The sequence below is a fragment of the Arachis ipaensis genome, chromosome B8 (genome assembly GCF_059453495.1).
Source record: "Arachis ipaensis isolate K30076 ecotype BB chromosome B8, ASM5945349v1, whole genome shotgun sequence".
Classification (NCBI taxonomy): domain Eukaryota; kingdom Viridiplantae; phylum Streptophyta; class Magnoliopsida; order Fabales; family Fabaceae; genus Arachis; species Arachis ipaensis.
Genome location: NC_142443.1, coordinates 82,522,418 through 82,544,632, shown reverse-complemented (window position 1 = coordinate 82,544,632; position 22,215 = coordinate 82,522,418). Strand labels below are relative to the sequence as shown.

The 22,215-nt window shown below is 37.2% G+C and overlaps 1 non-coding gene across 1 annotated transcript; it reads right to left on the bottom strand.

The window, feature by feature from the left end:
• Positions 1-19,807: 19,807 nt before the first annotated feature.
• On the bottom strand, positions 19,808-19,915 carry LOC148548613 (small nucleolar RNA R71). The gene has a single exon (XR_015897346.1). It is a non-coding gene; the product is annotated as a small nucleolar RNA R71 (small nucleolar RNA).
• Between the last annotated feature and the right edge of the window lie 2,300 nt (positions 19,916-22,215).

Genomic DNA, 22,215 nt, shown 5'->3' with positions numbered 1-22,215 from the left:
TACCTCCATATACTTCTCAAACTCAATGGGAAAAGGCTCATTAGGATCATTAAGGAGATTGACCAAGGAGGAAAAAAAGTCATCAATGATGGAATCCTCTTCTTGATAAATCTCCCTCATATCTCTCTTTCTCTCCTCCGGTTCACATATCTCACCTTCCTCCTCATGTTGCACTTCAAGCTCTAACCCTTCTTCTTTCTATTTTGGCTCCATGCTTTTCTCTTCACTACACTCTTTAGTTGTTCCTTCACATTCTTCAAGAGAAGTGTCTTGATCGGATGAGCGAAGTAGAACCAAGCGGTTCATCGCTTCGGCTATGGTAGCCATGAATTGCCCTTGTGTCCTTCGGAATCCTTCTTGCTCTTGGAGAAAGGCTTGAAGGTCTTGTGGTTCTTGGGTCAAGGGTGGAAAGACTTCACATTGCGGTGAAAAATGAGTTTCATTACTTGGAGGAAAGGTTATATGTGTGGAAGGTGACTCGTGTTGGTAGGTATATTGAGGTGGTATGTAAGAATGTGGTTGTTGGTATTGGTGTGGTGTTTGAAAATGTGGTGATTGAAGGTTATGTTGAGGGTATGGGCTATAGGCATATGGTGGTGGAGGTGCATAATCTAAGTGAGATCCACCATATCCTTGATTTGGGTGTGCATAATGGGGAAGGTTTGGCTCATTGTAATATAAAGAAGGTGGCTCCTTCTAAAATTGATGCTCCAATCCCATGATGCAATCCAAAATTGAGGTTATCAAGCCCTACAAAATAAGCACAACCAAACTCCAAACCAAGAGGGTGATAACTCATAGAGAAAATTGTAAATAACAACTAAAGACATCAATTAACAAAATAAACAAAATCCTAATTACCAACAAAAGCAAACAAGCAACCAAAAAGTACCATTCACACTATGGACATTTTTACAACAACCAAAATATAGCACTCATGATGCTAGCTCCCTGGCAACGGCGCCAATTTGATAGAGGAGAATTTATGCCAATTCGGAAGACTAGATAAAGTAATTCCATTGTGAGTATAGTCCAAACTGGCAATGGATCCTCTCAATCAAAATTCAATTCAAGATAACGTTACGATTCAAAACATAATTATCTCCCTAGGAACTAGTGACAATAAGTTCATACAATTTTGGTTGTGGGAAACAAGGGGTGTTTTCAATAATAAGGAAGCAAACAAATAAAGAGATAGAAGAACAAGGCAAAATTGCAAATAAAGAATAAAAGAACTATGTATGTAATATAAACAAGTAATGCTATAAAGTGCTGGAATAGTGGTTCAAAACATAAATGAAACCTTGACTTGGGACAAGTTATAGAATCCCTTCCTTGCCATAACCACAACTATGATAATTATGATGGATTAATCTCACTAAGTCAACCCTTAACATCGAAGGATAAGTTAAGTGAGCATAATTGTTATTAATCCACAATTCCTAGCTAACTTACTACTTACCTTAGTAAAAAGCTAGCGTTAGTGGAAACAATAACAACTAACAACCCAAGAATTATCACTAAATGTTAGATCTTATGACTCTAGTAATCCATATACTCATTTTCCCCAAGCCAAGGGGTGGAAATTACCCTAAAATCAAAATTGGCATTTTATCGAACACATAGTGGGCATAAACATAAAACATGGCAAAATTGTTAAATTAATGAAAGCTATGAACCATAAATGATCAAAATTAATAAAGATAACTCAAACAAACATATAAAATCCATCAAACATCAAATTAAACAACTAGGAATCCAAAATTGCAAGACTATGTAAATACTGACAAGAGAAATGAACATAGATGAAAGTGTAGAACAAGTTATGTAATTAAAAGAGAAATTAAAGAAATACTTACAATGAGATAGAAAAATCCAATAGCAAAGCTTGAACTATAAAAGACCCCAAAATATGGTCTTTTTCCCTTCAAATATGCTTCAAAGCCATCAAAAATGGGCCAAAAGATCCCAAAATGCGAGTCCACGTGCAATTTTAATGGAGGAATGCGCTGGTACCTGTGCGGACGCACAGGTCTGTACATGGGCACACTTGCTGATTTTCCTCCTGGGCGTGGGCACAGACCTGTGCGAACGCACAAGTCCTGATCTTGACCCCTGTGCATGGGCACAGAAGGTGTGCGTGGGCACAGGCTGAAATGCTTTTCTTCTTTGTTTTATTCATGTTTTCTCCCTTTTTGCATGCTTTCTTCCACTTCTTCCAAACCATTCTTGCCTCTAGGACCTGAAATCACTCAACAAACATATCACGGCATCGAATGGAATAAAAGTGGGATTAAATTGCTGAATTTAAGCACAAAAACGCATGTTTTCACATTTAGGTTCAATTTAGGGATCAAACACAAAAGTATGCTATTTTGGTGAATAAGTGTGAGTTTATGTTTTGAAATCCATCCAATTATAGCCAAAATATATCATCAAATATGGATTCATCAAGATGTCACCCTTCGGAATTATCATTGGGAACCCCCGAGATATAGTGCTCAGATCACTGTCCAGGGTTTTGTGCCTGCACGCTCTATTGATTCGAAGGGATGCGAGCGGGATACTCTTGCCTCAGACCTAACATCTCAATGTAAGCAAGATTAACCACCCTCCTTACGCCACCGCCACTACCTCGACAGGTAGGATTAACCACAATCCCTGCCGGGCGCATAACGTCTCATAATCTCAGTACAAATCAGTACTTCAGTGGTTTTTAGAAAATATTTTCAGTATACATGGATCCATCATCTCATTCAGAGTCCTTGACTCATCTCAACCACTATCAATTCACATTTCAATTCCGAACTCAACAGTTCATCATTTCTCATTCCACACACCAGCCTACCTTCACACGTCATCAAACCATCCTCAGTACACCCGAAACTTAAGCCTCTGTTTTCTAATTTTTCCAAAATAACATCAACTAAAACTCTAAAGTTCTTTCCCATGTTCTCATACCCAAAATTATGTCCAAAAGCCTTAAAATGGTGTCATAGAAGCTTACAATCTTGTTGGGAAGGTGAAATAGTTGAAAACAAAATTTAAATTTGAGAAACAGGGTGTGTGCATACGCACAGGGGGTGCGTGTGCACACCCAGAAGAAGTTTTTAAAAGTGTGCGTACGCATAGAGGTGTGCATATGCACAGACACTAAAATTCAAAATGTCTATTCTCTTGCACAACCTGTGCTAGCGCTCTCAACAGACTGGCCTTTCTAACGTGTGCGTGCGCACGGGGCTGTGTGTACGCACAGGTTGTAATTCCTCATTGGGTATGTGCGCGCACAAGCTGTGCTAACATTGTGAATAGACTGCCTGCCTCTGCGTGTGCGTATGCACAGGTCTGTGCATGCGCACAGGTTAAAATTTCGCAGAGTTGTGCGTGCGCACATACCAGAAATCACAAAATTCTACAACTTTGAAAAATTTCAGATTTTTACACTAATCTTTGAATGATCATAACTTCCTCTACAAAATTCTAAATTCTACAAACTTTATATCGATTCAAAGAGTTTTCAATAAACTTTAATTCTAAACAACTTTCAATCAATTTTGAAAGCTGAGGCAAAGACAAAGTTTACCAAAATTTCCTTTTTACCAAATTTACAATTTACCAAATTTTCCAAAATCCTCAAACCACATCCAACCAGAACAATACCAAACTTCCATTTTCAACACAATCTACCCTCTTGGGTCACAATTTACTATTTATACAACTTTATCATCAACACCTTGATGAAGGAAAAATGATTCCACAGAAAACTCACCAGCAAGTGTACCGGGTCACATCAAGTAGTAATAACTCACAAGAGTGAGGTCAATCCCACAGGGATTGATGGATTGAGCAACTTTAGTATGGTGATGAATTTAGTTAAGCGAATATTTGATAATTTGAGTGAAACTTGATTAACAGAAGTAAAATTGCAAGAAAATAAAAGGGAGAAGGGAAATTGACAAAATCTTAAAGTGCAGAAGAAGTAAATTTCAGAAACTTAAAGTGCAAGAAAGTAAAAGAGCTGAAACTTAAATTGCAAGAAAGGTAAATAACTGAAACTTAAAGTGCAAGATATTGAAATTTGATGAATCTAAATTGACAAGAAACTTAAATTGCATTAAGAGTAAAGGATTTGGGTATTGGGATTCAAATTGAACTAGAAAATAGAAGTGTAGTGGATTAAAGAAGGATGAGATGAAGAGAAATTTTAGAAGAACTAAAACAGAAATGACAGATTGCAGAAGAATAAATTGCATGAAAAGTAAATTCAGATCACAGCAAGCTTAAATGTAAAGTTGTAGAAAGTAAAATTGCAGAAGAATCAAACAGCAAGAAGATTTAGATCTCGATTACTCTCTTGACCAAAAAGTAAAAAAGAAATTGCAGAAGAAATAAAATGAACACAAAAAAGAAGATTAAGATCCAATTCTTATCACTATAGAAAGGAAAAACAAAAGATGATTCTCAAATGAAGAATTTCAGTGGAGTTCTTCAATCTGAATTCCAAACCCAAAATAAAAGAGAGAAGTTGCAGAAGAGAAAACAAAACAGCAAGAAAACTTAGATCTGATCCCAATTCCCTAAATTCTAAAAATGAAAATTACAAAAGAAAAAGAAAAGTAAAAGAAAAGTGTGAAGTAAAGGTCCTTCTCAAATCAAAATTGCTCCTATTTATACACTTTCTATTTTCAGTCATTGAGCAATTGGAATGGGCTTTTGGGTTAGCCTTGAATGAAAGTGGGTTTGAGGTGCTTGGTGGCTTGGTCAGGGTGCTTGGTTGCTCCCTCCAGTGGAACGCTCAGTTCACTAAATGAGCGATGCGTTCCTTTTCTTTGGTGCGCCAATTGGTGCGCATGTTGCTCCTAGCACTCTCCTATTGAGCGCTGGCTCTTTGGTGCTTTGGTGCGTAATTCCCTTCCACTAGCGCTCCTTTATTGAGCGCTATGCTCACTTGTTGAGCATTGCACCATTTGATGCGTAGGATGGCCTTCATTAGCGCTACCTTAGTGAGCGCTACGCTCTAATTTTGAGTGCTCCTTAGTATGGATGACACGAGCTTCCTCCCCAAATTGTGAAAGTCACAAAAAGGTGACTTAGTGAGCGCCAGGCTCACTTTTTGAACGCTACCCATTCTCTTTGAGCGTGGCGTTCTCTAATTGCACGCAACGCTTCCCTGATTCTTCCATTCTTCATTTCTTCACCTACAAGCAACCAAACAACCAATCAAAGTCTCACCAAAATTCACAAAGTCTTTGCATCATTCATAAAATCAATTAATTCTAGCATAAACCTTATGATTTTGTGTAAAATAAATGATGTTTGATTGATTCAAAATAATCATAAAAATCCACTCCAATCACTTACTTATTGTGCAAGAAAGTGCATAAAACCTAATGAAACAAGTGAAAAATGCTTATAAAACTAGTATAAGATGACTTGTCATCACAACACCAAACTTAAACCTTGCTTGTCCCCAAGCAAGCGCTAAACATGAGAAGAAATGAGATAAAACAGAGAAGCATTTATATCCTTATTTAGCAGGTAATAGAATTTGAACTATGGGATTTTATGCAGACAAGATGCAGCTCAATTTATTCTTAGCTGACAGATATGAAATGTCTCTTTGAGGATTCACTAGAGTTGCTGCTATAATGCCTTGTTCTTTTATTGATCCCTGTTAGCTTTTTCCTTATTTCTTTTGGTTAGAAACATATTTTCCAACGATAGCTCAGTGTCAAGTGTTGCAGCAGCCTTTTGGCTCAATTTTTCTCAACACCTCTTCACTACAGACACTTAGCTCACAATTCTTCTTAGGAACATTGATGCCCAGCACCTCTTTGGGTCACTAAATGCTTTGTAACTAGGTTGCTCTTGATAATGGACTTCCGATTGGTAATCCCGGATTAGTTAATCCAAGTTACCAAGTTTTGAAAGACTCCTCAGAACCTAATTGTCCAAGCATATCCTAGTACAAGAAGCACCACAGGCATATGTCCTAAGGTTCAAGCTATTGGTGTCTAGCCTTGTTATTTGTTTCTTTCATTCTTGTTGCCGATCCTTATTTTTCTTTTCTTTTCTTTCTCTTTCTTACTTATCTTCATTTTCCAGGGATGTTCATTAATAAAAGGTTTTATAATAGCAAATGAGTTCACACTACAAAGAACATTCTATTCTGCAGATTTTATTATTGAGCTTATCATCTAATGAAGCCATTACCACCACAAGTCTTTATTCTAATTCCTACAACATTGGACAATCACTTTTTATTTCAAACATTTTCTCTTATTGATGCAAAAGGGAAACAAGACAAAATTTAAGCAGATGAAGGATAACAAGCATAATGCAGCTAGTGCATTTAACAGACATCAAAATTTGCACTATTTGCACTAAGTATCAAGGTAAACAGCAGCTCCTCATTCAGCATATTTCAAAGCAGAGTAAATTTTGTGATAATACAGCCTCTTAGGAGTGTCTTGCAGCTTTCCTTTTGTCATCATCATCATTTATTTTTGCATTTCCCTTTGTGATGATTCTTTTAAGAGGCTGAGTGTCTTTTCTGCACAATTATTGGAAGTTGCTTGTTTTTTTCCAAACACTTAGGCAGATGGTTAGCATGCATGAATTATTGTAGATTCTTGAACTTACTTTGGTGAGGGAACACCAAACTTAGTCCCTTGCTACTGTCTATGATGCATTAGTTACATGAAACCTTGTGCTTTTGATAAAAATAATAAAACTAAAAACCAGAAAACAGACAATGGTTTAGTGGTTTCCCTGATTGCTTAGAGCTAGTAACTATTAATGCAGAGGGTTGAAATGTGTTTTTAAATGAGATTTTTGGTGGAACACCAAACTTAGCATCCTTCATTCTCTTTTAAATTGTTTTGGTGTGCAACGCTAAACTTAGCTCCTTCAATATAGAAAAAGCTACTTAGCCTTTTTATTGACATAACTATGGAAAGAAAACTACCTCAGGTTGGGTTGCCTCCCAACAAGCGCTTCTTTATTGTCATTAGCTTGACATCCTCCATTCTTTGATCATGGAAGTTGAAAATCCTGTTGTCTTTGATTTTCTCCTCTTGCTGTGGGCTTCCTTTCCTCTGTTTCTTCTTGTGGAACTTCTCTATGGTGCTTTTCTTGGATGATTGTTTCTTTTTCCATAGCCCTCTCACTTTCCTCTATGATTGCTTTCCATTTCTCCCACCTAGCAGCTTTTTCGTTGTCTTTCGGGTTGTCTTCAGTGACTTTGGGGAAGGTATTTGCCCTTTTCTCACCCATTTCTGCAATGTGTTTAGCCATTTGTTCCATTTGCCTCTCAAGATTTTTGATTAAGGCTTCTTGGTCTTTACTTGTTATGGCTTGATCTTTCCTTGCTGCTTCCTGATCTTGTCTTGCCATCTCTTGAATTTTCCTGAATTTCTCCATCATTATCTCTAGACTAGAGATTTTTTGGAAGTTTGGATTTGGTAGTGGTTGCTCCAAATGGGATGGTTGATGAAAGTTGTTTTGGGAGAATTGTGAAATATGATGGGGTTGGAAGTATGTGTGTTGTGGTGGTGTGTAATGGTTGTTGTTGGTAGGGTGGTGTTTGTACTTGTTTGTGAAGCTGGGGCTATTATAATTGAGGTCCCTTGGTCCTTGATTTTGGTGCTCACCCCTCCTCAAGTTGGAATGAGTCATCCAGGGTGGGTTGTACACATCACCCTGAGAATTATGTTGGAACAAGCTTGAGGTACTGTTTGGAGAGTGTAATCATTTAGGACTTTGTTGCTCATAGTTAATTGCTCCAAAATCTTTTTCAGATTTATTCCAACCATGTGAGTTTTGTAGGTTGTGTGCATTTACTACAGTAGTTTGTAGCTCATTGATTTTCCTATTCATCAGCTCCATTTGTTGCTGAAGTTATTGGTGTATCTGCTTGTTTTAGGCCATGATTGCACTTACACTTTCAACTTCCATCACTCCCTTCTCTTGTATGGATGGTTGCATTTCTGCCTCTAGCTTACAAATTTTCTGGGGTTGTTTGAACTTGGCCAGGAATTCACTCACTAGATCCTCCCATCTGGTGATGCTTCCTTGTGGGAAGGCTTCAAGCCATTGAGCAGCTTCGTTCTTCAATGAAAATGGGAACATCAATAATTTGTTTGTGGCTGGATGTACACTATTAGGCTTTACCGTGTCACAGATTTTTGAGAATGTAGATAAGTGCTGAATGGGATCTTCCAGTGGATTTCCTCCATAGGAGCAGTTGTTTTGTACCACGGTGATGAGCGGATGCTTCAATTCATGGGTTGCATTGTCATCTGGGGTGAGAACACTACTCCCATAATGACTGGGATTCGTTGGGTTCTCCTCCATGATCTTCACAATCATAAACAGTCCAAATGAAGATTGAATATTCTCATGCCAAAATGTGGTTAGAAGGTTAGTTGACACAATATGTCAAACAATTAATGGGCTTAAAAGATAAATAGAAGAAAATTGCTTCTGTCATATACTCGGCAAGCAAAAGCACATAGAACACTCAGTAGCTTGAGTGCAGCGAGGGTTAGTGGAGACAAAATCTCAAACAGTTAGTGTGCTAGTTAAAGGGTGGTTGATTGATTCAACAAAACCATTTAAAAACAAAGTATCACCAAATTCACAAGATTTAAAAATCATTTAAAAACCAATTAATTTTAGCTTAAACCTCATGATTTTGTGTCAATTAAAGGGTGGTTGATTGATTCAACAAAACCATGCAATTCCACTCCAAATCATTTACTTACAATGAAAGAAAGTGCATCAAACCTAATGAAACAAGTGAAAATTTGCTTGAAAAACTAGCATAAGATGACTTGTCATCAATATCTTATCATTTTCATAGGCCTCCAGTCGAAACTCATCCAACTCATTTTGTTGCATTAGCCTCTTCTCTCCTACTGCTTGAGAATCAAGGTTAAGGAGTTTAGTTGCCCAGAAGGCTTTATGCTCAAGCTCTACAGGGAGGTGACAAGACTTGCCATATAATAACTGAAATGGAGACTTTCCAATAGGAGTTTTAAATGCTGTTCTATATGCCCAGAGAGCATCTTCTAATTTTTTCGCATAATCCTTTCTTGTCTTCCCCACTGTTTTCTCCAAAATCCTCTTTAACTCCCTATTTGCAAGCTCTTCTTAGCCATTGGTCTATGGGTGATATGGTGTAGCTACTTTATGCATCACCCCGTATTTGTGAAGTAGTTTATTCATTTGTTTGTTACAAAAATGACGACCACCATCACTGACAAGACCCTTAGGCACTCCATATCTAGTAAAAATGTGCTTCTTAAGGAATTGAAGGACAATTTGTGCATCACATGTGGTTGTTGCCATTGCTTCCACCCACTTTGAGACATACTTGGTGCACAAAATTGTGATCACACTTTTCACAACTCCGCACAACTAACCAGCAAGTGCACTGGGTCGTCCAAGTAATTCCTTACGTGAGTAAGGGTGGATCCTATGGAGATTGTCGGCTTGAAGCAAGCTATGGTTATCTTGTAAATATTAGTGAGGAGAGTAATGATAAAAATGATTTTATTTATGAAAAGTAATTAACATGAAATAAAGGATGGAAAGGAAACATACAAAAATGGAAGGAAATCACAAAACGGAGTTTATAAAGAAACTGGCATCCACGCGATCGCATGGGCGATGCGGACGCATGCCAAGCGCGAATCAACAGCGACGCGGCCGCATGACTGACGCAACCGCGCGCCTTAAGCAAAACACATATGACGCGGCCGCATGACTGACACGACTGCGTGACAAGAAAAGCTCTGAATGACGCGACCGTGTGACCCACGCGGACGCGTGATAGAGGCCACGCACCAGAAACTGCAGAAAATGCTCCCAGCCATTTCTGAAGCCCTTTTTAGCCCAAATCCAAGTCCAGAACGCATAGACTAGAGGTTATGAAGTGAGGGAATGCATCCATTCATAGAGAGACGACTTTAGTTTTAGTTTTCATGATTTAGATTTAGTTTAGAGAGAGATTCTCTCTCTCTTGTAGGATTAGGATTTAGGATTTCTCTTAGTTTGGGAGTGACTCTCGATCCCAGGTTTAATGTTCCTTTACTTTAAGCTTCTCTTTTACTTTTATTCATTATTTTAGTTGATTATTTACTTTTGCAATTTAATTTATGAATTCTTCCATGTTACAGATTATTATTTTGGATTAATGTTATTTGAGGTATTTCAGTTAATATTGCTTTCCTTTATTTATTAGTTACAATTATTCCCAATCTGAAGACATTCTTATTCCAATAGATTTACTTTTCTCCTTTTGGTTTTAGTTAAGAAATCAGCAACTCAGGAGTTATCAAACTCAAACATGCTTGATAATTATTATCTTTGTTGATTGAATTGAGCTTCAAGAATCCCAATCTTTTCTTAGAAAATAAAATAGGATCCGAAGATCAATTCAATTAATCCCTTGACCTTCCTTTATCTTAGTAAAGGCTAACAAAGTGGAATTAATATTCAATTATTATCATCATTGATAAGGATAGCCAGGATAGGACCTCTAATTTCTTATACCTTGCCAAAAGTTTATTTACAGTCATTTATTTATTTTACTTGCCATTTAAATTACTTGTTCTTCATTTACTTTAATTGCCACTTAAATTACTTGCTCCTCATTCTCAAAACCCCAATTTACAATCCCCATAGCCAATAATAAGAACATACTTCCCTGCAGCTCCTTGAGAAGATGACTCGAGGTTTGAATACTTCGGTTATCAATTTATTTAGGGGTTTGTTACTTGTGACAACCAAAACGTTTGTATGAAGGGACTTTTGAAGGTTTAGAAACTATACTTGCAACGAGGATTTATCCGCAAATTTCTAGACCACGCAAAAAGTTCCTCTCGTCACAGCTTTATAGTTTGCAATGTCTACAAACCATGGTATTTCCTGAATGGCAAAGAGTTGCTCATCCAGAAAGGTTTCAGAGATCTCAGTAGGAGGGAGGGACGCTCCTGCTACTGGTTCTATCCGGGACAAGTGATCAGCTACTTGGTTCTCAATCCCTTTTCTGTCTCTTATTTCTATATCAAACTCTTGCAGAAGCAACACCCATCTTATGAGTCTGGGTTTTGAATCCTGCTTAGTGAGGAGATATTTTAGAGCAGCATGGTTAGTGTACACAATCACTTTTGATCCTACTAAATAAGATCTAAATTTGTCAATGGCATAAACCACTGCAAGAAACTCCTTTTATGTGGTTGTGTAATTCTTCTGCGCATCATTTAAAATACGGCTAGCATAATAAATGACATGCAGAAACTTATCATGCCTCTGTCCCAATACTGCACCAATGGCATGGTCACTGGCATCACACATTAGTTCAAATGGTAATGTCCAGTCTGGTGCAGAAATGACTGGTGCCGTGACCAGCTTGGCTTTCAAAGTCTCAAACGCCGGCAAAGACTCTGTGTCAAAGATAAATGGTGTATCAGCAGCTAACAAATTGCTCAGAGGTTTTGCACTTTTTGAAAAATCCTTTATAAACCTCCTATAGAATCCTGCATGCCCCAGAAAGCTTCTGATTTCCTTAACATTGGCAGGTGGTGGTAATTTTTCAATTACCTCTACCTTAGCTTGATCCACCTCTATTCCCTTATTCGAAATTTTGTGCCCAAGGACAATTCCTTCAGTCACTATAAAGTGACATTTCTCCCAGTTTAAAACCAGGTTAGTCTCTTAGAACCTTTTCATAACAAGTGCTAGATGGTCAAGACAGGAGCTGAATGAGTCTCCAAATACTGAGAAGTCATCCATGAAGACTTCCAGAAATTTCTCTACCATATCCGAGAAGATAGAGAGCATGCACCTTTGAAAGGTTGCAGGTGCATTGCACATACCAAATGGCATTCTTCTGTAGGAAACACTCCAGATGGACATGTGAATGCTATTTTTTCTTGGTCCTGAGGATCTACTACAATTTGGTTGTAACCTGAATAGGAATCCAAAAAGCAGTAGTATTCTTGACCTGCTAGTCTGTCTAGCATCTGGTCTATGAATGGTAAAGGAAAATGATCCTTTCTGGTGGCTGTATTGAGCCTTCTATAGTCAATACACATACGCCACCTTGTAACTGTTCTTGTAGTATCCAGTTCATTCTTTTCATTATGAACCACGTCATGCCTCCCTTCTTGGGAATAACCTAGACAGGGCTCACCCAGGGGCTATCAGAAATATGATAAATAATCCCAGCCTCTAGTAGCTTAATGACCTCTTTCTGCACCACCTCCTTCATGGTTGGATTCAGCCGCCTCTGTGGTTGAACCACTGGCTTAGCATCATCCCCCAATAGGATCTTGTGCATGCATCTGGCTGGGCTAATGCCCTTAAGATCACTTATGGACCACCCAAGAGCTGTCTTGTGTGTCCTTAGCACCTGAATTAATGCTTTCTCTTCCTTTCATTCTAAAGTAGAGCCTATGATTACCGAAAAAGTGTCATCTTCTCCCAGAAATGCATATTTCAGGGAGGGTGGTAGTGGTTTAAGCTCGGGTTTAGGAGGCTTCTCCTCTTCTTAAGGAGTTTTCAGAGGTTCTTTTGTTTTCTCTGGTTCCTCCAGATCAGGTTGAACATCTTTAAAAATGTCCTCTAGCTCTGATTCAAGACTCTCAGCCATATTGACCTCTTCCACCAGGGAGTTAATGATATCAGCGCTCATGCAGTCTTTTGATGTTTCTGGATGCTACAAAGCTTTGATAGCATTCAACTTAAACTCATCCTCATTGACTCTCAGGGTTATTTCCCCTTTTTGGCTGTCAATGACAGTTCGTCTGATTGCTAGGAAAGGTCTTCCTAGAATGAGAGTTGCACTTTTGTGCTCCTCCATTTCCAGCACTACAAAGTCAGTGGGAAAGGCAAATGGCCTAACCTTGACAATCATGTCCTCAATTACGCCTGATGGAATTTTAATGGAACCATCAGCAAGTTAGAGACACATTCGGGTTGGTTTGACTTCTTCAGTCAAACCAAGCTTTTTGATAGTGGATGGAGGTATTAGGTTAATACTTGCCCCAAGATCACATAGAGCTATCTTGGTACAAGCATCCTCTAATATGCATGGTATCATAAAGCTTCCGGGATCTTTAACCTTTTCTGGTAAGCTTTTCAGAATGACTACACTGCATTCTTCAGTGAGGAAAGCTTTTTCAGTTTCTCTCCAATCCTTCTTATGACTTATGATCTCTTTCATGAACTTAGCATAAGAGGGTATTTGCTCAAGTGCCTCTGAAAATGGAATCTTTATTTCAAGAGTCCTTAGATAGTCTGTAAAGCGGGCAAATTGTTTATCCTGTTCCGCTTGGCGGAGTTTCTAAGGATAAGGCATCTTGGCTTTATATTCTTCAACCTTAGTTGTTGCAGGTTTATTTCCTGCAGGTTATTGGAGAAGCCTGCTTAAGGGGGTTGTTATCAGCACTTGCAGGTGTCTGATCTCCCATTGGCGTTTGAATGCCAGAATTGGGTGCTGTATGGGCATTTAATGCCAGATTGCCACCCTCTTCTGGCGTTTAGATGCCAGAACTAGCCATCCACTGGGCGTTTAATGCCAATTTTCCCCCTTTTCTAGCATTTGAACGCCATAATCATTCCTCTCTGGGCTCTTACTGTCCTCAGAGGGATTTTGGGCAGTGGATTGGTCATCCTCTATTAGTTGTTCCTTTCTTGGCTTTCTGCTGCCTTGAGTTGAGACATTCAATGTCTTCCCACTCCTTAACTGAACAGCTTGGCACTGTTCTTTTATCTGTTTAGATAGCTGCTGTCTTGTCTGGTCAAATTGTGCTTCCATATTCTTGTTAGCATTTCTAGTGTCTTGTAGCATCTCTTTAAATTCTACTAACTATTTTGTTATAAGAAGCAATTGCTGATTGAGTTCAACAACTTGTTCTGGAGGACTAAGTTCAGTGGATATTGCTTTAGCCTCTTCTTTCATGGAGGACTCACTACTTAAGTACAGATGCTGATTTCTAGCAACTGTATTAATGAGCTCTTGAGCCTCTTCAATTGTCTTTCTCATGTGTATAGATCCACCAACTGAGTGGTTTAGAGACATCTGGGCCTTTTCTGTAAGCCCGTAGTAGAAGATGTCTAACTGCACCCATTCTGAAAATATTTTAGAGGGGCATTTCCTTAGCATCTCTGTGTACCTCTCTCAGGCATTATAAAGAGATTCATTATCCTCTTGTTTAAAACCTTGGATGTCCAGCCTTAGTTGTGTCATCCTTTTTGGAGGGAAATATTGATTCAGAAATTTGTTTGATAACTGTTTCCATGTCCTTATGCTTGCTGTAGGTTGGTTATTTAACCACCTCTTAGCTTGATCTTTTATAGCAAATGGAAACAGTAATAATCTATAAACATCCTGATCTTTTACTACTCCCATATGAAGCAGTAGTGGTGTTAGCATACGACCCCAGAGTCCTTTTAGACTGTTCATTTTCACTTGAGTGCATGATGGAGAAGGAGAGATGATGTGGATTGTAAAATAAAAATTTTATTTATAATTTTAATTTAATTTTTTTTAAATTAAGGAAATTAAAATAAAGTAAATGGGAAAATGGTATAAGTTTTTCGAAAATTAAAAGAAGAGAAATAAACAAAATTAGAAAACCAAATTAATTATTTAATTAAAAAGATTTAAAAAATTATGGGTGAGGATTTTCGAAAAATGAAGAGAGAGAAAGTGGTTAGGCATTTTTGAAAAAGATATGTCTTAAAATTAAAGATACTTGTAAGAAAATAAATAAATAAATAAAAGAAAAGATTTGAAAAAGATATGATTTTAAAATTTTAAAGGTTGAAACTTTCTTAACAAGAAAACACCAAACTTAAAATTTTTCAATCAAACTAATGAAATAGGACAAGTAATTCGAAAAAATAAAAAAGAAAAATATTTTGAAAAATTTTATAAAAGATTTTCGAAAAATATAAAAAGAAAATTGAAAAATAATTTGTTTTGAAAAAGATTTAAAGAGATAAATTTTTAAAACTGAAATTTTAACTTGACTAACAAGAAACTACCAAATTTTAAAATTTTTGACTAAGTCAACTTAAGGAATTCGAAATTGATGAGTAAATAAAGGAAAATATTTTTTTTTGAATTTAATGAGGAAAGATAAAAATAATAAAAGGACACCAAACTTATAATTTTTAGATCAAAATAAAGAAAACAAACAAGAAAATTTTGAATGTCAAGATGAACACCAAGAACACTTTGAAGATCAAGATGAACACCAAGAACAAATTTTGGAAATCTTTAAGAAAATAAAAACACAAAGGACATCAAACTTAAAAATTTTTATACTTTGGACACTAATAATTCGAAAATGCAGAAGAAAAACAAGGAAAGACACAAAACAAGAAAAACTAAAGATCAAACAAGGAAAATAAACAAGAACAACTTGAAGATCAAGAAAGAACAAGGAACATAAAACTCTAAAATATGAAGAATAAAAAGAACATACAATTCGAAAAATTGAAGGAAAATAAAAACATGCAATTGACACCAAACTTAAAACATGAAACTAAACTCAAACAAAAGACTTAATTATTAGTTTATTGGTTTTTATCTTATTTATTAAAAATTTTCGAAAAAAATCTAGAAGAAGAAAACAATGATTTTTAAAATTTTAACAAAAACAATAATAAAAGACTCAAATTTAGTGACTCTAAACCAAAAAAAGATAAATTTTTCCTAATCTAAGCAACAAGATGAACCATCAGTTGTCCAAACTCGAACAATCCCCGGCAACGGCGCCAAAAACATGGTGCTTGAAATTGTGATCACACTTTTCACAATTCCACACAACTAACCAGCAAGTGCACTGGGTCCTCCAAGTAATACCTTATGTGAGTAAGGGTCGATCCCACGGAGATTGTCAGCTTGAAGAAAGCTATGGTTAACTTATAAATCTTAGTAAGGAGATTAATGATAAAAATGATTTTATTTATGAAAAGTAATTAACATGAAATAAATGGTACTTGTGATTCAGTAATGAGGAACAGGTTGAGGTTCCGGAGATGCTCTGTCGTCTGAATCTCTGCTTTCCTACTGTCTTCTTGATGAGCGGATAATTTATACGCTTTTTGGCATTATTTTTAGTAGGATCTAGTTACTTTTAGGGATGTTTTTATTATTTTTTATGCTAAATTCACATTTCTGGACTTTACTATGAGTTTGTGTTTTTTTCTGTGATTTCAGGTATTTTCTGGCTGAAATTGAGGGACTTGAGCAAAAATCAGATTCAGAGGTTGAAGAAGGACTGCAGATGCTGTTGGATTCTGACCTCCCTGTACTCAAAGTGGATTTTCCGGAGCTACAAAACTTCAATAGTCGCGGTCTCAATTGCGTTGGAAAGTAGACATTCAGGGCTTTCCAGCAATATATAATAGTCCATTCTTTCATTAAGGATAGATGACATAAACTGGCGTTGAACACCAGTTCCATGCTGCATTCTGGAGTTAAACGCCAGAAACAGGTTGCAAAGTGGAGTTAAACACCAGAAACAGGTTACAAACTGGCGTTCAACTCCAAGGGAAGCCTCTACACGTGTAAAGCTCAATGCGCAGCCCAAGCACACACCAAGTGGGCCCCAGAAGTGGATTTCTGCATCATTTACTTATCTCTGTAAACCCTAGTAACTAGTTTAGTTTAAATAGGACTTTTTACTATTGTATTTAGAGATTCTCTTTGATTAGTTTTATGCTATCTTAGACTTTCATGGGGGCTGGCCATTCGGCCATGCCTGGACCATTATCACTTATGTATTTTCAAACGGTAGAGTTTTTACACACCATAGATTAAGGTGTGGAGCTCTGCTGTTCCTCATGAATTAATACAAAGTACTACTGTTTTTCTATTCAATTCAAGCTTATTCCTTCTCTAAGATATCCATTCGCACCCAAGAACATAATGAATGTGATGATTATGTGACGCTCATCATCATTCTCACTTATGAATGCGTGCCTGACAAACACTTTCGTTCTACATGCAAACAAGCTAGAATGAGTATCTCTTGGATATCTAATACAGGGGACCGAGTCCGAGTTATTAGTGTCTTCGTGGTATAAGTTAGAACCCATGGACGGCTATTCTTGAGATCCGGAAAGTCTAAACCTTGTCTGTGGTATTCCGAGTAAGATCTGGGAAGGGATGGCTGTGACGAGCTTCAAACTCGCGAGTGCTAGGCGTAGTGACAGACGCAAAAGGATAGTAAATCCTATTCCAGTATGATCGAGAACCGACAGCTGATTAGCCATGCAGTGACAGTGCATTGGACCATTTTCACTGAGAGGACAGTTGGCCATTGACAACGGTAATGCCTAACATACAGCTTGCCATGGAAAGGAGTAGGACTGATTGGATGAAGACAGCAGGAAAGCAGAGGTTCAGAGAAACGAAAGCATCTCTATACTCTTATCTGAAATTCTCACCAATGAATTACATAAGTATCTCTATCCTATTTTAATTATCTTTTGGTACACTATAATCTCTTAATACATTTGAATCCGCCTGTCTAAGATTTACAAGGTGACCATAGCTTGCTTCAGGCCGACAATCTCCGTGGGATCGACCCTTACTCACGTAAGGTTTATTACTTGGACGACCCAGTGCACTTGCTGGTTAGTTGTATGAAGTTATGAAACAGAATTAAGAACATGAACGTGCGTATTGAGTTTTTAGCGCCGTCACCAAGGAAGGAATGATCACGATTTCGCACACCAAGTTTTTGGCGCCGTTGCTGGGGATTGTTCGAGTTTGGACAACTGACGGTTCATCTTGTTGCTCAGATTAGGTAATTTTATTTTAATTTTAAGATTTTTATTTCTTATTTTCCAAAAAAAAAATTCTTCTTTTTCGTTTTTCCCAATTAATTTAAAAAAAAACCAAAAAAAAAATTTATAAAATCATAAAATCAAAAATATTTTTCTGTTTCTTGTTTGAGTCTAGAGTCAAGTTTCAAGTTTGGTGTCAATTGCATCTTTCTAATTTTCTAAAAAAAAATTTATTTTCGAAAATTTCATGCATTGCATTCTTCATGATCTTCAAGTTGTTCTTGGCCAGTCTTCTTGTTTGATCTTCATATTTTCTTGTTTTGTGTCTTTTCTAGTTTTTCATATGCATTTTCAATTTGTTAGCGTCTAAAGTTTGATAATTTCTAAGTTTGGTGTCTTGCATGTTTTCTTTTCTTGAAAATTTTCAAAAATAAGTTCTTGGTGTTAATCTTGACATTCAAAGTGTTCTTGCATGCATTGTGTATTTTGATCCAAAATTTTCATGCATTGAGTCTTTTTGGTGTTTTTCTCTTTCTTCATTCAAAATTCAAAAATAAAAAAAAATATCTTTCCCTTATTTCACTCATAAATTTCAAAAATTTGAGTTGACTTTTTCAAAACTTTTTAAAATTTAGTTATTTCTTATGAGTCAAATCAAATTTTTAATTTAAAAATCTTATCTTTTCAAAATATTTTTTCAAAAAATCAAATCTTTTTCATTTTTCTTATTTATTTTCGAAAATTTTAAAAATATTTTTCAAAAATATTTTTCCTAATTTTACCTCATAATTTTCGAAAATATTATCAACAATTAATGTTTTGATTCAAAAATTTCATGTTTGTTACTTACTTGTTAAGAAAGATTCAAACTTTAAGTTCTAGAATCATATCTTGTGATTACTTGTGAGTCAAGTCATTAATTTTGATTTTAAAATTCAATTCTTTTTCAAAACTAATTTTAATCATATCTTTCTATCATATCTTTTTCAAAAAAATTTGATTTTAAAATATCTTTTCTAACTTCTTATCTTCTTATCTTTTCAAAATTGATTTTCAAATCTTTTTCAACTAACTAATTGACTTTTTGTTTGTTTCTTATCTTTTTCAAAACCACCTAACTACTCTTCCCTCTCTAATTTTTGAAAATACCTCCCTCTTTTTCAAAAATTCTTTTTAATTAATTAATTGTTTTAAATTTTAATTTTAATTTTATTTCCCCTTTAATTTTCGAAAATCATCAACTCCTTTTCAAAAATTTCTCTCTCTCATCTTCTTCTATTTATTTAATTACTTACTAACACTTCTCTTCATCTCATATCTCTGCTCCTATCCTCACCCTTGTGTTTGGATTATCCATTCTTCTTCACTCTTATTCCCTTTCTTCCTCTACTAACAATAAGGAACCTCTTTACTGGAACATAGAGGATTCCTCTTCTTTTCTTGTTCTCTTCTCTTTCATATGAGCAGGTACAAGGAAAAGGGCATTCTTGTTAAAGCTCATCCAGAACCTAAAAGGACTCTGAAGAGGAAACTAAGAGAAGCTAAAATACAACAATCCAGAGACAACCTTACTGAAATTTTTGAACAAGAAAAGGAGATGGCAGCCGAACCTAACAACAACAATGCAAGGAGGATGCTTGGTGACTTCACTGCACCTAATTCCAATTTACATGGAAGGAGAATCTCAATCCCTACCATTGGAGCAAACAATTTTGAGCTTAAACCTCAATTAGTTTCTCTGATGCAACAGAACTGCAAGTTTCATGGACTTCCATCTGAAGATCCTTTTCAGTTCTTAACTGAGTTCTTGCAGATCTATGATACTGTTAAGACCAATGGGGTTGACCCCGAGGTCTACAGGCTTATGCTTTTCCCGTTTGCTGTAAGAGGTAGAGCTAGAGTATGGTTGGACTCTCAACCTAAAGATAGCCTGAACTCTTGGGATAAGCTGTTCACGACTTTCTTAGCCAAGTTCTTTCCTCCTCAAAAGCTTAGTAAGCTTAGAGTAGATATTCAAACCTTCAGACAGAAAGAAGGTGAATCCCTCTATGAAGTTTGGGAGAGATACAAGCAACGGACCAAAAAGTGTCCTTCTGACATGCTTTCAGAATGGACCATCCTGGATATATTCTATAATGGTCTGTCTGAATTAGCTAAGATGTCGTTGGATACTTCTGCAGGTGGATCCATTCACCTAAAGAAAACGCTTGCAGAAGCTCAAGAACTCATTGACATGGTTGCTAATAACCAGTTCATGTGCACTTCTGAGAGGAATCCTGTGAGTAATGGGACGCCTCAGAAGAAGAGAGTTCTTGAAATTGATACTCTAAATGCCATATTGGCTCAGAATAAAATATTGACTCAGCAAGTCAATATGATCTCTCAGAGTCTGAATGGATTGAAGGAAGCATCCAACAGTACTCAAGAGGCATCTTCTGAAGAAGATGCTTATGATCCTGAGAACCCTGCAATAGCAGAGGTGAATTACATGGGTGAACCCTATGGAAACACCTATAATCCCTCATGGAGAAATCACCCAAATCTCTCATGGAAGGATCAACAAAAGCCTCAACAAGGCTTTAATAATGGTGGAAGAAACAGGTTTAGCAATAGCAAGCCTTTTCCATCATCCACTCAGCAAAAGACAGAGAGTTCTGAGCAGACCCCATCTAGCTTGGCAAACATAGTCTCTGATCTATCTAAGGCCACTCTAAGTTTCATGAATGAAACAAGGTCCTCCATTAGAAATTTAGGAGCACAAGTGGGCAGTTGAGTAAAAGGATCACTGAAATCCCTCCTAGTACTCTCCCAAGCAATACAGAAGAAAACCCAAAAGGAGAGTGCAAGGCCATTGAATTGATCATCATGGCCGAACCTGCAAGGGAGGGAGAGGACGTGAATCCCAGTGAGAAAGACCTCCTGGGACATCCAGAGATCAATAAGGGGTTTCCCTCTGAGGAAACAAAGGACTTTAAGGCTCATCTGGAGACCATAGAGATTCCATTAAACCTCCTTATGCCATTCATGAGCTCTGATGAGTATTCTTCTTCTGAAGAGAATGAGGATGTTACTGAAGAACAAGTTGCCAAGTGCCTTGGTGCAATCATGAAGCTGAATGCTAAGTTATTTGGTAATGAGACTTGGGAAGATGAACCTCCCTTGCTCATCAATGATCTGAGTGATCTGCATCAACTGACATTGCCTCAGAAGAAACAGGATCCTGGAAAGTTCTTAATACCTTGTACCATAGGCACCATGACCTTTGAGAAGGCTCTATGTGACCTTGGGTCAGGGATAAACCTCATGCCACTCTCTGTAATGGAGAAACTGGGAATCTTTGAGGTGCAAGTTGCCAGAATCTCATTAGAGATGGCAGACAACTCAAGAAAACAAGCTTATGGACTAGTAGAGGACGTGTTAGTAAAGGTTGAAGGCCTTTACATCCCTGCTGATTTCATAATCCTAGACACTGGGAAGGATGAGAATGAATCCATCATCCTTGGAAGACCCTTCCTAGCCACAGTAAGAGCTATGATAGATGTAGACAGAGGAGAGTTGGTCCTTCAACTAAATGAGGACAACCTTGTGTTTAAGGCCCAAGGCTATCCTTATGTAACAATGGAGAGGAAGCATGAAAAGCTTCTCTCAATACAGAGTCAAACAAAGCCCCCATAATCAAACTCTAAGTTTGGTGTTGGGAGTCTATAAAATTGACCTGATCACCTGTGTGGCTCCGTGAGAGCCCACTGTCAAGCTATTGACATTAAAGAAGCGCTTGTTGGGAGGCAACCCAATTTTTATTTATTTAATTCTAATTTTATTTTTATTGTTCTTTTATATTTTATTAGGTTCATGATCATGTGGAGTCACAAAATAAATACAAAAATTAAAAACAGAATCAAAAACAGCAGAAGAAAAATCACACCCTGGTAGAAGAACTTACTGGCGTTTAAACGCCAGTAAGGAGCATCTGGCTGGCGTTCAATGCCAGAACAGAGCATGGATCTGGCGTTGAATGCCAGAAATAAGCAACATCCTGGCGTTTAAACACCAGGAATACACCATGAGAAGAGCTTGCGCTGAACGCCAGAAACAAGCATGAAGCTGGCGTTCAATGCCAGAAACATGCTGCACATGGGCGTTGAACGCCCAGAACAAGCATCACTTCGGCGTTTAAACGCCAGAAATGCATGCATAGGCATTTTGCATGCCTAACTGGTGCAGGGATGTAAATCCTTGATACCTCAGGATCTGTAGACCCCACAGGATCACTTCAGGATTTGTGGACCCCACAGGATCCCCACCTACCTCCACTCATATTCTCCCTTCTTCTCATTCATTCTCTCTTCCCAATAAACACCTTTCTCCAAAACCCTTCACCAATCACCTCAATCTCTCGTCCCT